The sequence below is a fragment of the Neovison vison genome, chromosome 6 (assembly GCF_020171115.1).
Source record: "Neovison vison isolate M4711 chromosome 6, ASM_NN_V1, whole genome shotgun sequence".
In the NCBI taxonomy this organism is placed as follows: Eukaryota; Metazoa; Chordata; class Mammalia; order Carnivora; family Mustelidae; genus Neogale; species Neogale vison.
In genome coordinates this window covers 102,990,847-102,996,846 of record NC_058096.1, presented here as the reverse complement: position 1 = coordinate 102,996,846, position 6,000 = coordinate 102,990,847, and positions in this window count along the sequence as shown.

Here is a 6,000-nt window from a genome sequence, read left to right as displayed (position 1 = left end):
CTATCCGTAACCATGACTACTTAACATGGTGACCTGATTCAGGTCTTTGCTTGTTAAACTTCTAGATGGGGAGGATGGGATATATCTTAGTGGCATGCCCACTGCATGTACTCCTGGGAGCCCCACAAGAAACCATAGCCAGAGTTATCTGTGAATTAGTCCATTCCCTGAGATCTGTTCATAATGTTTGGACTGCCGCCTATTACCATAACAACTCCTGCTTTGCTCTTGGCAGTGAATTACTACCACCTGAGATCCATCTAGGATTCCTCCCAGCCCCACAGAAATCAGAAAGCCCACTTTAGGGCTGCCGACTCTTGTCAGCAGCACTCAGAGCCACTGGAATGATTAGTAAATTGTCTTTGAGAGATTCTGAGCCCCTCTGGAGACATATTTGATAGATCAAATTCAGCATTTCTGTGTCTTCAGTCCCTTCATCTATGTTATGCCAAGGATCCCCTAACTCTTTGTCATCATCTAGCATGAGCCAGCATTTGGGCAACCTAAGTTTGGCTTAGGATCATGCCCATGCTAATATATTTTATACAGAATGACTGCTGGGTAGATCCATATTGATCAAATTGGCCTGTTCCAAATTCATGTTTTGCCCTCCTTGATCAAATATCATCAGAATTCATTCCCACAAATGTTGTGCTATTTTATAGAATTTGCTAAATCCTCTAACTCCTTTGATTATAGCTGCTGAACTCCCTCCACTCTGATTTTGCGATCTACTCTTAGGGACCATGTGGAGTTATCAGTGAAAGTGGTTATCAGTAGAAAACACTGCAGGGTTGGACAATGGAAAAAATGCTAATGAGCCTGGAAAGTGTGTTTGTTGACAGCGGGGTGGGGGGGGTAGTTCAGAAGGATTTCAGAACTGGGGACTCTTTAAGTCTCCTACATACTCATAGATTTCTCTGTTTCAGTCATGGGGATCCTACTTTTTTCTCATCTGCACCATAACTTGAACATAAAATAAGTGGGAAAAAGTAAGTGAGATAGCATTTTCAAAAGTCTGATTTGATTTTCAGGAATCTCATTCTAGAGCTGCAAGCAGGAAGCAATCATTTTATCATGGTCACATGAATACTTCGAGATTCATCCTATTCCTTAAAGACTATAAATATTTGAGCATGCCCATCCCTTGCATGAGATTATCTAATGTCTTTTACAATAGAGCCCTGACATTTCCCTCTCCCTGGGGTCTAGGGCAACCACCTTTCCCCAGAACTACATGGCTCTGGACATGCAGTCGCAGACAACACAAGTGCTAACTTGGTTGATCTATTTCACCGCTGAGTATTATGGGCTATTTTCTATCTTGAAATTTGAATGGAAATCTAACTGCCTTCTATCCAATTTGTACCTGGAAAGCAATCCCAATACCACTTCATATCCTTCAGGATCTGCTGCTTGCAACACATTCTCCGAGACTGAAAAAGTTAGAGTTCTTCTGTTGTAAGCAATAGATACTAGCTCTGACCAACCTAAGCACTAAGAAGGTATGTCTTGGAAGACCAACGGATGACTCCCAATACTGAAGGATAGGCTGAACTACCAGAAACCAAACTTCCCAATTCACAGTAGCAGCCACTTATAGGCCTTCTTTCCAGATGCTGCTACCTATTGAGGTGACAATAATTTCATCCCATCCACATGTGTCTCTACTCAGGATCCAGATTTTTGTTGTGGGAAAGGGGCCATTCTAAAAAGAAGGTATGCTGATCAGCGATAAATAAATACATACATAAATACTGCTATAATCATCTTGCAAAATATGCTACAAGGATATGAAATATGCATAAAGCACTTAGCAGACTTCTTGGAATGTGCTAACCATCCTTATTATTTCTATCATTATCCCCAAATCTGACTCCTTCCTTCCTCTCTGTGGAAATGACTGCAAGCTACTTTGGGGAACTGCCTTTCCCCATATGTATCTCTAAGTCGGTCTACTCAGTATTCACTGATCACTGCATGAACATTCGTGCTTTTTATTTTTGCTCATGATGAGCCCCAGTTGGAATATTTTCCTTCATTCATTAAATTTCTCTGGATCCCACTTGCCCCGTATTTTTCAGAAACCCTATCACATACATTTACTGCCCATATCACCCATTAGCTACTAAAGTATGTATTTTCTTAATCTTTTGTTTATGTACTGTCATCCTAACTAGACTGCAAGTTGCATTAGGCCAGAGGTCATTGTAATATGTTTTTGTGTCCCCAAACCTAAACCTTGCTTCTACATAGAGAAGTTGCTCAAAAAAGTTGGTTTTAAGAAAGTTTATTACTGTGAAAAGATTGCTAATTGATTTCCGACACTGATCTCTCCTTCTCCCTTAGAAAAATAAATCGGTAAATGGGCTTAGGGGGAAAACTAAGTGCTCCAACTTTGCATCTCAGTGCCTCTGGTATGTTCTAGACTTTAAGATATAAGTGGAAGGTTAGGACTTTCTGATGCCTGGCAATTGGATGTAATGCCTGGAGCTCCAGCAGCCATCTTGGAAAGTGAAGTGATCCTAAGAACAGAATCCAGGTGTGACAGAGCGTAAAGATGGAAAGATACTGTGTCTTTAATGGTTTCTTAGAGGCATATACCAGTCCTGGGCTGCCTACTTCTGAATGGTCTTACATAAAAGAAAAATAAAATTTTATCTTGTTTAAGTCACCTTTTTTGAAAGGTGTAGTCAGTGGGGGATGCTCTGTTACAAGTAGCTGAAAACACTTTCTAAAGATTTTATTTTATTTTTTTATTTATTTGAGAGAGAGAGACAGTGAGAGAGAGCACGAGCGAGGAGAAGGTCAGAGAGCGAAGCAGACTCCACATGGAGCTGGGAGCCTGATGTGGGACTCGATCCCGGGACTCCAGGATCACGCCCTGAGCTGAAGGCAGTCGTCCAACCAACTGCGCCACCCAGGCGTCCCTGAAAACACTTTCTAAATGATACAGCTACTATTAGAAAATATAGATCAACTTTTAAAAAATTCTTATCGCTTATTATATAGTACTAAGTAATTATACTTAATTAAAAGCTCTTATGATCTCTTGACTTGTACAGTAGGCTAAAGAACAACCCCTTAAAGATATTCAAGTCCTAATCCCTAGAATCTATAAATACTATCTTACATGGAAAAAGACTTGTGCTTGACATATGTGATTAAAGTTCCTGAGATGGAAAGATTATATTAGATTATCTGAGTGGGTCCTAAATGGGATCACAAATGTCCTTATAAGACGGGGGCAGATTGAGCTTTGACATACAGAAGAAGAAGAAATGACGATGTGATGACACAGACAAAGATTGGAGTGATATGGCTACAAGCCAGTGAGCGCAGGCAGCTGCCAGATGCTGGAGGAGGCAAGGACAGGCTCTCTCCTGCAGCCTCCATAGGAGCAAAGCCCAGGCAACACCTTGACTTCAGCTCAGTGATACTGACTTTGGGCTTGACTTCCAGAACTGTGAAAAAATATATTGTCATTTTATGCCACTATATTTGTGGTCATTTGTTCCAGCAGCCATAAGAAATTAATACAACTTGAATTTCCTTTCTACTCCTCTTCTAAAAAGGAACTAGACTTTCTTCTACACGTTACCTGTTACCTTTTCAACTCCCATCTCCCAGCATCTCATGCCGGATACAACATAGATGCCCAAAATATAGTTGATAAATGTGTAAGTTTATGCATTTTCCCTTGGCCTACCTGAGATGCAATATTCCACGAACAATATACACATGGTTAATTGTCAACTGCATGACACATAATAACCATCATACTGGAGGAATGCACGAAATAAATTTAAGGGACAGACTTGTTCGGCAAGAATCAAGGATCCAGGAAGTTTATCACTGAAAAGAATAGGACATTGTGGGCAGATTGGAGTAGGGCAAAGACTTTGGGTTTCTTCCTTACAGGCAAGGGAGGGTCAGTGAAAGTGGTGGGTAGGAGAGTGACACGAATCTGACCTTTGAGGAAAATGGGGCTGCTTAGGTGGCAGCGGGGACAGCTGCCGGTAGAAAGAACCTGTGGCGGGATACTGGAAGAGGGTATGAAGCAAGAAATGACTGAACCAGAGGGGAGCCAGTGGAAATCATGTTTGAGAGAATTTGCAAAATAAAAATCAAGAGGACATTGATTTGGGACAGTGAAGGCCAGTGACCTATTCCTAGCTATAGCTATCTAGCTGTACTTCCTACCTCTATTGCCTGAATTAATTAACACCTCCAGATTGTCTTCAGAAGATTAAAAAAGAAAAGAGACTGTCTATGGATGAAAAAAAAATTATGTAAGAATTGCACCTTCCCTTTTCTTCCTCTCACTTTCATTGCTACCTCTATTTTTTAAATTTATTATTATTATTATTTATTTTTATCTCAGATATCACCAAAACCCTCCTGAAAGGATGCCATAACAAAACCACACTGGGAGAGGGCTCCAAAATACGAGGAAGTCGATGTGCTAATGAAACTTCTAACAGATACACACAGTGTCCCCCATTATAAACTGTGTTGTATCATTTTCAGTGTCACATTGACAGCCACATCGAATTAAGTACTTTGCAAGAACAGCTTAAATATATGAATATTTCGCGAGAGAAGAAGGTGGTAAGGAACAATAAAAGGAGGAGGGGGAGGAGGAAAGGGGAAGAAAAGAGAGGGAGAGAAACAAGAGAAGAGTAGAATGTATAGAGCTCCAGCTGCAGCAGAGGCTACGTATGTGTTATGTCATTTAACCCTTGCAAAACCCTACCTTGGATGATTCTTACGTCTTTTTTTCCACCATCATAGTCCTAACAACAGAAACAATATGAAAACACTGAGACGAAACAGGAAGTAAAGTACACAAATCATCCCAAATTTTTACACTCAGAACTACCGTGGTTTGTAATAGGTGAACTTCTCTCTCTCTCTCTCTCTGTATGTCTACAGATTAAAAGGTGGATGGACTGGCTAGTCGGAAACAATTTTTTTTTTAACATGTAAACATGTGATACTTGAAGTTTCTACCTTACAAATTATCTGATTTTTCTACCTGGAAATTTCCCCCTACCCCCATTTTATTTTATTTTATTTTATTAATTTTTTAAGTGTAATACAGTGTTATCAACTACAGTCACCTTGTTACACATTGGATCCTCAGTCTTTATTCATCTTATTGCTGAGAGTATCCTTTTTCCAACCTCTCCCTCTTTCCCTCATTTTTAAGACCTAAATGCTATCACTGATCAGGATATTTTTTAGCATCTATTTTTTCATTATTTCCTAGAACATTGTATGTCCTTTTTATCATTGGCTTAGAGTCTTCCTTTATTTTTTAGGAATTTCCCTTCTTGGGGTGCCTGGGTGGCTCAGTCAGTTAAGCATTTGACTTGATTTTGGCTGGGGTCATGATCTTGGGGTCATGGGATCAGGCCCTGCACTAGGCTTCATGCTCAGTGTGGTCTGCTTGAGATTCTCTCCATCTCTCCATGAATAAAATATTTTTTAAAAGAAAGGAAAAGAAGTTTCCCTTCTCGCATCCCCATCTCCGGGATTTCAGTGCTTGCTCCTACTTCCCATCTTGTCTTCAACATGACTTGGGCAACAGGTGGCAGAAGCAAATGCAAGGGAAATCCAAGACTCACAGTAAATAAACATCGGGCACACAAGAAAAAGCGTGATTAATGATGACAGTGGAAACAACCAATACAAAAAGACATACCTGGGAGACTCCAGGTACTTAAATTCTCAAACACAGACTATAAAATAACTCCGATTATCATGTTCAAAGAAATGGAAGACAGATTTTTAAATACCAGCAGGGAACAGAGGACTACTTTCTGAAGAAACGTGTTTTGTTGGCATTAATCATCTTTTATTGCAATTCAATGAGGACATCAAACGGTTTAGTAAACAGTGTCATATGCCGAAATCTGGAATGCTGAGCAAAGGTATAAGGTCTGTGCTGAGTGTGAAAGAATAGATTGAGAATTACAGTGGTGTGAGGAACTGTCA